The 12,168-nt window shown below is 49.8% G+C and overlaps 1 long non-coding RNA gene across 1 annotated transcript in view; it reads left to right on the top strand.

The window, feature by feature from the left end:
* Window positions 1-11,709, top strand: part of LOC130120108 (uncharacterized) — a 46,151-nt gene extending 34,442 nt beyond the window's left edge. Inside the window, exon 3 of the long non-coding RNA XR_008810877.1 lies at window positions 11,347-11,709. This is a non-coding gene — a long non-coding RNA (uncharacterized LOC130120108). The remainder of the gene's footprint in view (window positions 1-11,346) is intronic.
* The last annotated feature ends 459 nt before the right edge of the window (window positions 11,710-12,168 follow it).

The following is a 12,168-nucleotide window of genomic DNA, read 5'->3' as shown; positions in this document are numbered from 1 at the left end:
GCTGTGGGATAAAATACTTGTTTATCCTTTCTTACATCGGAGTCCCGTGGACGGTTTCTCCTTCTAACGCACACGAGTGAAGTCCGGGCAGTGGTTGAACTTTGACCCCCACGTCCGTAAGAAACACCGCTCCCGCTGGAGGACTGGACGTTTGTCGAAGGGTTTGAAACCAAAATAAATGGCAAGGTGAGCCAAATAGAGTCCTGTGTGTCCCCCCTCCTTCCTTGATCATGATGATGATGATGATGATGAGAGACTGAGGGCCCCCCACAACATCTGGGACCCCACCGAAAATAGAACACAACGCAGAGCTGATGATGGAAGTGACGGGCGTGCAGCAGGCTGACCAGCAAAGAACAGCATAGGACTGCCCCCGTTACACTTGTTTAAGTTGAAACGCTTTATTTATTACGCAACACGATGACGCCATACAACGTCATACCAGCCGCGTAGCCACGCGTGGGCGGCCGCCACCCACTTGGAACCACCGCCCACCCAATCAGTTTGGTCAGTTTCAGTCAGTTTCTTTTTTTAATGTAATAAAAAAAACAAAAACAAATGTAAACTACTAATAAGACGCGTTAGTCCCTGACTAACGGGTCTGACCCTTTAGCCGAGCGGTTAATGGTGTCGCCTTGTGGCGCAATACACGCTGTATCGAATCGCGCACCGGGCAAGAAAATAACCGGTTACACAAACAAACTTTATATTAATATTATTCACCAGCCTCCATATAGTTCATAAATATGTAAACTACTAATAAGCCACGTTAGCCCCCATCTAACGGGTCTGACCCGTTGGCCGAGCGGTTAGTGATGTCGCCTTGTGGTGCATTACACTGGTACCGAATCCCGCATCCGGGCTAAAAAATAACTATTTTCTTGAGACCCGTTAGCTAGGGGCTAACGTGTCTTATTAGTAGTTTACAAATATATCAATATTTAATTAGGTATTTTATGATATACTCCCACCCAATCATCTTATCACGTTGCATGGCACGTGCTTGTGTCTGCATAGCTGCGAGATCCCGAAGTGTTGCTGAAGTGCTGTGTGTGCGTGAGTATTGTTTGCTAGCTAGCTAGCTAGCTTAAGTAGAATAGCCTACGTTAAAATGGCCAAACAAAGCTCTCTATTCAATTTTTCCAAAAAGACCACGACGTACTTTAGAAGAGGAGGGCACGCCTCAAGTCGTCAAGCATGCTCCTGCCACCGAATCCAGAACAACCGTGCCCCCCACCTCCACTACCAGCAGCCATGGCCCCAGCCCACGAACCGGAACTTACCGACACAGGTGCCACTGCTCCACTCGCCCCCACACACCTATCAGCGGTAGATGAAACAGCTTCTCAGCCTAGGCTGCGAACATCCCCTGCTACAAGAACGGACAACTGGGACAGAAGTTTTTCCTGTCGATGGTATGAAAGATTTAAATGGATGGAGTATAGCATATCGAGAAATGCTGTGTTTTGCCAACCATGCCGCCATTTCCCCGACGCGGGCATGGAGGATCGCTTCATTAAGACTGGTTTCAATGACTGGAGACACGTGAGCCAGTTATGTTCTAAACATGAAGCCAGCAAAGCACATTCTTCTGCAGTGGTCAAAGCCAATGCCTTTAGAGAAAGCCAGTCAGGACGAGGAAGCACCCTTAATCCGCTCAATAGGGACGCACATGCAGCCAATGTGTCCTTTATTGAAAGGAATCGAGCACACATCAAAGTAATAATGGACACTGTGCTTTTGTGTGCCAAGCAGCACATACCATTAGGTGGCCACCGCGAGAACGAGGAAACTCTTAACAAGGGCAACTTGCTTGAAATGTTCATGTAAACTACTAATCTGACCCTTTAGCCGAGCGGTTAGTGATGTCGCCTCTTGGTGCAGTACACCCGTATCGAATCCCGCATCGGGCAAGAAAGTAACCAGTTACATTCAAATCCATATGCAGTTATGATCCCGACATTAAAAAGCGACTAGACCAGCTCCCAAACGATGCGACTCTCGTGAGCCCTTGTATCCAGAATGAACTGCTGGGAACGGCTGCATCGCTCCTTCTCAGAAAGATTAAAGCGGAGCTGCACCAACAACCGGACGCATATTTTGCCATTTTGACGGACGAATGTAAAGATTTGTCTAAACCAGAACTAGCAGCTGTGTGCGTAAGATATCTTTACAAGGGCGCACTGAAGGAGAGAGCAGTCGGGTTTATTGCAACCGGGGGCATGATGGCGAATGGGATCTCTGAAACGATTTTGGAGGTGTTGACAGCACTAGAACTGGACCCTGCCTTGCGTGTTGGACTCAGTTTGGATGGGGCCGCCGCGGTTACGTCTGGTAGTCGAGGTGGGGTTCAGCCAATTTGGAAGGAAACTTTCCCCAAAGCAATCCATGTACACTGTAACTCCCGCCGCTTAGACCTTGTGCTTTGCACGGCGTGGAAGGCATCTCCTAGCGTGGCCACAGTTTTTTTAAATGTTGAACAGTCCGTATCATTTCATGACTGGAACGAACCGGCACGCCAGATTTTTAGAAATTCAAAAGCAACTGCAGCCACACAGACCGTGGCTCGAGCTGGAGAGGTCCACTGACACCAGACGGAGCTCAAAGTCTGGCTCAGTGCATAGAGTTTTAACTGTGTTTGATGCAATATTGGAAACTCTCTGAATCCGCTGATAGCGCAGGTCAGACTAAAGAGGACGCACAGTCTCTCCTACAGGAAATGCAAACCAAAAAAAATGTGTGATCTTATTCGCGTGTTCCAAGTTATTTGACGCCAGGGGTTTTCCTACCAAAGGATTACAACCCCCCTCTCTGCCAATCACAGATTGCATTGATCTTATCGAAGGCCTTAAAGACAGTTTCGGTGCTTTCAGAGACAATTCTACCGGTGAGTTTGATAAAGTCATCAAGCTTACCGAGGAGTTAATTGCCAAACATGAAATCTGCAACTGGGACGTCACCATTTCCCGAAACAGAAACCTGCCAGCCAGGTTTGGGGACGCGCACGTTACATCTACACTGGGGAGAGCAGCATCTGTTAGGAGCGACTCGGATCTACGGGCATTATGGAACGAGACATTGGACCGACAACTTCCAGAGCTCAACAGCCGTTTTCAGAACGACTCATATGGGATAATGAAGGCCTCCACTGCCTGTCTGCCCCGATCGGACTCATTTATGACCGCGATACAGCCACCCTGGTCTGCACACATTATGGTATTTCTGTGGAGGATGCAGAACTGACTGTTTTTTTTACACCAGCTTAACCGAAAAGCGAGGATCGTTCCTATCCATCCCTCATCGAGGTTCTTGACAGCTGCCCTAAAGACATATTTCCCAACATGAACAGTCTCCTTCGAGCCATCATCACTCTGCCCATTACGAGCTGCACAGTAGAACGTCTTCTCTCGACTGTCAGTCGGATCAAAACGAGCAACAGGGCGTCGGTGCTCACAGGCCGCCTGAGTAATCTGTCACTGCTCTCATTCGAAAGATAACTGACCATCATTGGATTATGATGAAATTATTTAAATGTTCAACACCAAGCCACGTCGTCTTGTGCTGTGATTTTGACAACAACGGTAGGCCATAATATTGTAGCGAATTCGGGGGACAACGCAACCACAGGAGCTGCCGCGGCCGGGAAGCGAACCCGTATCGCCCGCACCGCAGGAGACATCGCTAACCGCTCGACTAAAGGCTCCGACCCGCAAGGTAGCGGCCAGCGTGTCTTCTTATCCATGCACGTTACAGTATGTTCTTGTTCTTATGTAGGCGATTTGTAAGGGTCTAATACCTGTGTATAAACATAGTAACGCTATTGTAACTATACAAGTATATACATATATAATCATATTGTAGTAAACATTGGATTGTATAATTACAAAACTGGCGATCACAAAATACACGTGGTAATATCGTGTTACTATATGTTTTTGTCCTACACTACTTGCCGTAGGTGTGAGCAATGCATGCTGGTGTAACGGGGGCAGTCCTATGCTGTTCTTTGCTGGTCACCCTGCTGCACGCCCGTCACTCTCATCGTTAGCTCTGCGTTGTGTTCTAGTTGGGTGGGGCCCCAGGTGTTGTGGGGGGCCCTCAGTCTCTCATCATCATCATCATGATCAAGGAAGGAGGGGGGACACACAGGACTCTATTTGGCCCACCTTGCCATTTATTTTGGTTTCAAACCCTTCGACAAACGTCCAGTCCTCCAGCGGGAGCGGTGTTTCTTACGGACGTGGGGGTCGAAGTTCAACCACTGCCCGGACTTCACTCGTGTGCGTTAGAAGGAGAAACCGTCCACGGGACTCCGATGTAAGAAAGGATAAACAAGTATTTTATCCCACAGCTTGCAGTATCTTCTTACAGGGATACTCAAGGTTACGTTCTCCTCAACCAGCAAAACTGTCCTACGGTAAGAAACACGCGTGGCTCGGCTCGATTGCTGCTTGACACTCCCCCCACAAAACAAAAATGGCCTCTCCCGCGTTCCCTCTTCCGTGTACCCACAAGACCTCTCTCTTAAAGCGACAGTACATGTATATGACGGTCGTTGTAAAACATACATAAAAGTAAATAATGACATAAAATAAAATGTAGTAAACACAAATAACAGCACACAGACAGGATTTGGTGATATTTCATACTCAAACAAAATAAAATAAAAACATTAATTTTAACCTGGTTACATTCACCCCTCCTGAAATTCACCAACATCCTGACAGCAGGATAAAAAGAGAAAGAGGAAAGGAAAAGCCCATCACTGACTACTGGCACAAGTGAAAAGAAGACCTAGTCCTCCAGTCAACTTAGGAGCTACCTCGGTTACGAGGTTCAGAAAATAATGAGGTTGATCAAGTCTCAGTATTCCCCTAGATCAATGTGACGCCTGATACGCCACACCATGCACTTGGCCCAAAACAACCCTGTCTGATAGACACCTAATAACTCACATTAAACTAGTTTGAATGACTCCAACCTCCATCAAAGTTCAAACCCTCACACTCCGTAGAAATGGCATCTGAGCCATAGATTCTATTAACCTGTTCACTGACCTCACCACCCTCCCTGTGCGTGTCCTAACCCGACCATCGCTCTCTACTTGTGTGCGTGAGACAGTGCGAGCTGCAACATCTGTATCGAGTGAGTGTGGTGCTTCTGTGTGCGAATCAGTGTGAGATATAACACCAACATCGAGTGAGTGTGATGCCTCTATGTGTGGTGCATGTGTGTTGTGTGGTGCGTGTGTGTTGGGTGGAGTCTGAGCAGTGGCCCCCACAGGACTGACTACCAGACTAGACGGAATGAACTCTTCCGCTTCTGCCCACTCAGATCTAGGCGAGTCTCCAAGTGATGAGACTGCTAGCCCCACTGCATCCCCTGAGACCGTCAGGCCATCTGCACTGTCCTCCTCATCGGACTCTGCGCAGTCAAGCAACTGACTGGTTGTACTGGACTCCTCACCCTGATCTAACTCAGGAAGGGGCAAGAAGTTGACCTCCAACAAACGGTTCCTGTGCACCACCCAGGTGTGCCCCTCTGCATCCTGAATCTTGTAGACGTGGATATTGGGGTTGACACCGACAACCGTGTACACTCCGTTCTCCCATTTGTCAGCCAACTTTCTCTTCCCTCGTTCACTCTGGTTCGCAACCAAAACACGATCCCCGACAGACAGGACAGTGCCCTTGGCGTGTCTGTTGTACTGTCGCGCCTGATGCTGCTGCTCAGCCGTGGAGTGCTTCTGAGCGATCTCCATTGCACTCCTTAGACAGGAAAGCAGAGACTGAGCATAAGAGTCATAGTCAACAACGTGAGGATCATGCAAAACCTGCCTGAACATAGCATCCACCGGCAGTCTTGGGACACGCCCATACATCAGGAAGAAAGGTGCATAACCCGTGGTCTCGTGAACAGTGGCATTGTACGCGAGCGTGAGAGAATGGATCTGCTGAGGCCACTGTTGCTTCTGCTGAAGCGGAAGGGAACGGAGCATATTCCCCATCGTGTGATTAAAACGCTCTGTCCCGCCATTACCCATAGGATGGTAGGCCGTCGTGTGGGACTTCGCTACACCCGCCAACTTGAGAAGCTCTGCAATCAGGTTGCTCTCAAAGTTTGTGCCCTGGTCAGAATGTATTCTCTCCGGAAACCCGTAAACACAGAATACATGATCCCAGAGTTTCTTGGCGACCTGCTTCGCTGTCTGATTGGTGCAGGGGAACGCGTGAGCAAGCTTAGTGAAGTGGTCAGTAACCACTAAGACATCGACTGACCGCTGCTTACTGTCCTCAGCGGACCAGAAATCCATACACACAAGCTGCATCGGTGCGGAAGTTTTAATGCTCTCCAGGGGCGCGCAAGCAGCTGGCTCTGGGGTCTTCCCAAACACACATCTCCGACAGCATCTGACATATGCTCTGATATCCCTCTCCATGTCAGGCCAATAAAAACGCTGCCTTGCAAGAGAGAGAGTACGGTCCTGGCCCTGATGACCAGCGTGATCGTGGATGCCAGACAGTGCCTTGTCTTTCAGACTCAAGGTAAAACATACTGAGACCTCCTCTGCTTGGATACTGGGTCCTTTGTCACCCTGTACAAGACACCATCATTGACTTCCAACTTCTCCCACTGTTTCAACAGCCTGAGGACCTTCTGATCAGCACCATGCCTCTCACGTCTCGATGGCCGCTTCCGATCAGCGACAAAGGGCAACACCTTGGAGATGCAGGGGTCCTGCTCCTGACTCAACCTGAGCTCCTCGGTGGATAACATTGGCAGTGTATCCTGACCACCCGACAGATGCTGAACGTGCTGGACCAAACTGAGTGCTGTGAATACTGATGCATCAGGCCAGTCACATTTGGCTTGACAAAAAGCCCTGACCTCAGCTGCATCACAAGCAAACCCAGATCGCGCACTACTCACTGTTTGGGACGCAAATGAGTCTGAAAACATCCTGCACAGAGTCCCCCTCAACCCCGTCGGCTTCCTGAACAAGGGCCGGGTAGGGCTCCCTAAGTAGCCTCTGACTGACGGGCTTGGAAAAAGGGTCGCAACTCAAGGCATCCGCCACCACGTTTTTCTTCCCTGGCAGGTGTTTGAGATCGAAAGTGTAAGACGCCAACTTAGACACCCAGCGGATCTCACACGCGTCAAGCTTCGGCTTCGTTAGGAGATAAGTCAGCGGATTATTATCTGTCCAAATGGTGAAGCTTTGACCCTTCAGCCAGTGGCTGAACTTTTCACAAACACTCCACTTCAGCGCCATGAACTCCAGTCTATGAGCTGGATACTTCCGCTGTGAGGCACTGAGGGACTTGCTTGCAAAACCAACAGGTCTGGCCTTGGACTCTCCTCGGGGCACTTGAGACAGCACCGCGCCGAGTCCGTCCAAAGATGCATCGACCGACAAAATGAAAGGCACCTCAAAGTCTGGATGGGCAAGCACCACACACTCCAGTAACATCGTCTTCAACAGATCAAATGCTTCCCCACATTCCACCGTCCAGTCTGCGGAGGTAAGCTTACGGAAGCTGCCATGGGGCTTCTTATCCTTAGCTGACCTCCCCCTCCTCTTTTGTCCAGCTGTAAGGGCGAACAGGGGCTTAGCCACGGAGGAGCAGTTCGGGAGGAAATGCTGGTAGTAAAATACCATACCAAGGAAAGATTTGATCCTACGAACAGAAGGCGTGCACCCATCACCTTCCATGAGATCCTGCACTGTCATGTTGGAGATGACCTCTACTTTGGAGGGATCGACAGACACACCTCCGCCATCAACCACGTGGCCCAAAAACCGCACCCGCTTCTGCAGCAGATGACACTTTTTCGGAGCCAGTTTCAAGTTGTTCTCCCTCAACCTCTGAAACACAGTGCGGAGCCTCGACAGAGCCTCAACCTCTGACGGCGCGAAGACAAGAAGATCATCAAGATAGCACAAAAGCTTCGTGAAGTTCAGATCCCCAAAGATCCCAATCATCATTCTCATGAAGGCTGCAGGGCTATTACAAAGGCCCTGTGGCATGCGATTGTATTCATGCAACCCAAGAGGAGTCGTGAAAGCAGTGTACTTCTTGTCATCTTCATGCATTGGGATGTTGAAGAAGCCAGAGGTGAGGTCCATCGTACTAAAGAGGCAGTTACCACCCAGCGCGGCAAGACAGTCGGACTGGTGTGGCAAGGGATGAGCGTCTTTCAAGGTCCGAGCATTCAGCCATCTGAAATCAGTGCAGATCCGAAGCCCGCCATCCTTCTTCCATACCATAACCAGCAGTGAAGCGTATGCGCTCGAGGACTTCCGGATAATCCCTTTCTCCTCCATATCAGTGAGAACCTGTCTCAACTTCTGATAGTGGGCTGGGGGAACCCTCCTGTAGGGCAAGCGAAAGGGGCGCTCATCCACCAGATGGATGCGATGTGTGTATCCTGTGACCTCGCCACAGTCCAGAGAGTCCCTGGAGAAGATGTCATGGTACTCGGTGAGCAGCTGAGTGAGCTGGGACTTGCATGCCTCACTAACCTGACAGGAGCTGAGGTCAATGTCACTGAGTCTGAGCTCTGACAAACTCCTAGCCGGCTGGACAGGGGGACAGGCACTATCTGTGGCGTTGGACTCATGCCTCCCTGCAACTGATTGCAGTCCCTGGAAAACATTAAAGTCCTCAATCGCCAAGCATGAAAACACATCAACCAACTTGCAGTTCCTTTTCAGTGTGATGGCTTTGTCAGATGGATTGACAACAGTCATGGGTACCCACCTATCACCCCAGAGCGGTGTGACAAGTCGACCTACGAGGACACTGCGTGGCATGGCCTTGGAGTCTGTCGGCTCCACAACAACAGTGCTTCCAGCTGACATAGGCACCTTAGCAGGAAGTCTGCCCCAGACTAAGTGCTCGTGCCTCGGTAAGAGTGTCACGGCCTGGGTGAGCTTAACAGTACCTATCTTCTCAGGAACTGCACCACTCCTCCAGCGCTCTACATTCGTGAACATGGACAAGAACTGTTCAACGTCAGGACTAGACGGATGTTCCTGTCTGGACGCGATGTCCCAGTACTCAGTACCACTCTTGAGTACATGGGCCACATGTTTAATGACGTTTGTGCCGACTATCAGATCATCATGCTGACCGGGCACGACCAGAGTGGGTATGACAAAGGAAACACCATAAAGCTGCATGTTGAGGTCATAAAAACCATCAGGCCTAGTCTCCAGACCACCGCAGCCAATCAAGACAATGTTCTCTTCAGGCTGCTGCTTCTCAGGTAAAACACCCCCAGAGCGGAGCTTCTCTACTGCATTTTCACTGATACTGCATGACATAGAGCCAGTATCCAACATGCCATTAAGCTGCACACTCTGGTTGACAAGAACAGGAGCATAGAACAAGTCACTGAAAGCCTGAATCCTCTGTGTCGCCTGAATGACCATACGCGAACCCTGAGGTGCTTTGGCACACTTGTCTTCATACAAGTGAGCCAGGTCGGAGACATCAGTGAGGGATACATCTACATTACCCACACCATCCCTCTCTAGGTGTGGGTTTAGTAGTTTAACGGACGAGACTGACGACCAGCTCTTCCACCAGGCTGAGAACGGAGCTGGTTGGGCGGCTGAGGGTGAGGACAGTCCCTCTTCCAATGACCAGGAGACAAACAGTTTATACATCGATTCTCCCGGCTGCAGTGGGAAAATGTGGAGTGATCCGGAGACTTACAAACCCTGCACAACCTCTGTGGTGCATCTGGCACCCGCCCTGCGGCGTTAGCTAGCGGTTGAGTCAGCGTTGGTGTCCGGACTGCAGCGCTAACTGGAACCTGAGTCTGCATTGTGACCAAACGGTCTAGCAAGCTCACCAAACTCCTCATACAGTCATCACCGCCAGAAACAGGTGCGGGAGACGGTGCGGGAGACGGTGTAGGAGACCTTGCACAAAATGGTATAGGAGATGACGCATGAGCCGGGACGGGAGATGGCACCACCAGCACGGTCGTGTTCAAGTCGGGAGCCATGTCGACTACAGGGACATGAACCTGTGAATGGAACCTACACTCTACCGCGCCTGCTTCACGTTGTCCACCTGCAGCAACACGGGACTTCCTCTCCAGCATGTGCTCATCAAGCCTCTCCTGGATCTCACTAGCAGACCATTTCCCTGCGGACTTGAACTTAAAAACATTGGCAAGAGACTGATCTGGACAGTGTTTGATAAACATCATGCTTACCTCGTGGCTTTGCTCTTCAATACTACGGCCCTGCCACTTCAAGCATTCGTCAGCCACCTCCACTGTTTTATTAAGCCTAATCCAATACTCCATAGCGTCCTCACCTGGCTTGGGCAGCGTACTGTAAAAGTCCGCCAGGGGCATGCTCGAGTATGTGAGGTCACTAAAGTGTTGCTTCAGTACATCAAAAATAATGTGGGGGTTCGCTATGTGGTCGACAGATGTGTTGCGCAGCTTTATCCTCACCACGTCCCCTGCTTTCCCCATAAGCTTAGCTAGAATCTCATGTGACTGCTCACTAACTGGAATGGCTCGCTTCCTCAAATACAAAGTCATAAGGCTGTCCCACTAATGAACTGTAAACTTATCAGAGCTATCGCCCCTGAAAATAGGAGGCTCCCTAGCGTCTGTCTGCATTACTACTCTAACACTAGGCACTGTCTCCGAACGCTGTTCAGCAGACCTAGCACTGTCTGTGTGTGTGTTTCTAAGCATTTGTGTTTCCTGCAGCTTAGCAGTGATTGACTCTCCTATCTTCTCTGCTAACTGAGTAATGAGCATGGCTAACTCACCCACTGGCTGCTCGCTGTTACCTAGCACAGCCCCTTCGCTGATACCTGGCCTGGCCCGTTCTACGTAGTGTGTGGAGGTGAACTGAGGAGTGCCAAATGTGGTTGGGTCTCTAGGTCCTGGTGCTCTGGTGTCTGGTTCCCTGCCCTCTAAGAGCTGCCCGAAACTCCTACCTACACCTAGCCGTAAACCCCCACCCACATCTAACTGGTACCCCCTCTCCATAGCACACTGGCGATCCAAAAGATCCTGATCAGTAATGTTACCCCCACCTACGTACGAACCACCCTCTGCCATGTTCCTACCTCTAACACTCAGATAAAATAAAAAATAAAATAAAAAAGTGAAAAGCTCAATTCATTTAAATAATTGAATCTAGAAATCACTAAGAGATTGAAACAATCACACACAATCAACAAATTCACCAATAGATTAATCACATATGCACATATCCAGTAGTTTAGATCAATAGATTATTCACACGAGTCCTTCAATCACATCAACATTAACCTTTTTTCCTTTTTTTGTGTGTTTTTCTTCCTTCAGTATATACAAATGTCCTGTTCACAACCCCAGTCCATGGTAACCACAGCTATGACTGTCCAGTGTCCACACAGCTCAACTCCAGTCCACTGTAACATGAGCGTACAGTCTATAGAAATACCTGAGGACGTCTGGGGCTTGATGACGACAGCAGCCTCCCTCGGCGAGCAACTGATGTCACTCTCAGGATCCAGGAGGGTCACGGCACCAATGTAACGGGGGCAGTCCTATGCTGTTCTTTGCTGGTCAGCCTGCTGCACGCCCGTCACTCTCGTCATTAGCTCTGCGTTGTGTTCTAGTTGGGTGGGGCCCCAGGTGTTGTGGGGGGCCCTCAGTCTCTCATCATCATCATCATCATCATGATCAAGGAAGGAGGGGGGACACACAGGACTCTATTTGGCCCACCTTGCCATTTATTTTGGTTTCAAACCCTTCGACAAACGTCCAGTCCTCCAGCGGGAGCGGTGTTTCTTACGGACGTGGGGGTCGAAGTTCAACCACTGCCCGGACTTCACTCGTGTGCGTTAGAAGGAGAAACCGTCCACGGGACTCCGATGTAAGAAAGGATAAACAAGTATTTTATCCCACAGCTTGCAGTATCTTCTTACAGGGATACTCAAGGTTACGTTCTCCTCAACCAGCAAAACTGTCCTACGGTAAGAAACACGCGTGGCTCGGCTCGATCGCTGCTTGACACTCCCCCCACAAAACAAAAATGGCCTCTCCCGCGTTCCCTCTTCCGTGTACCCACAAGACCTCTCTCTTAAAGCGACAGTACATGTATATGACGGTCGTTGTAAAACATACATAAAAGTAAATAATGAC

The sequence above is a fragment of the Lampris incognitus genome, chromosome 1, assembly GCF_029633865.1.
Source record: "Lampris incognitus isolate fLamInc1 chromosome 1, fLamInc1.hap2, whole genome shotgun sequence".
NCBI lineage: Eukaryota > Metazoa > Chordata > Actinopteri > Lampriformes > Lampridae > Lampris > Lampris incognitus.
Note: the sequence above shows the minus strand (reverse complement) of the source record. Positions and strands in the feature narration are given on the sequence as shown.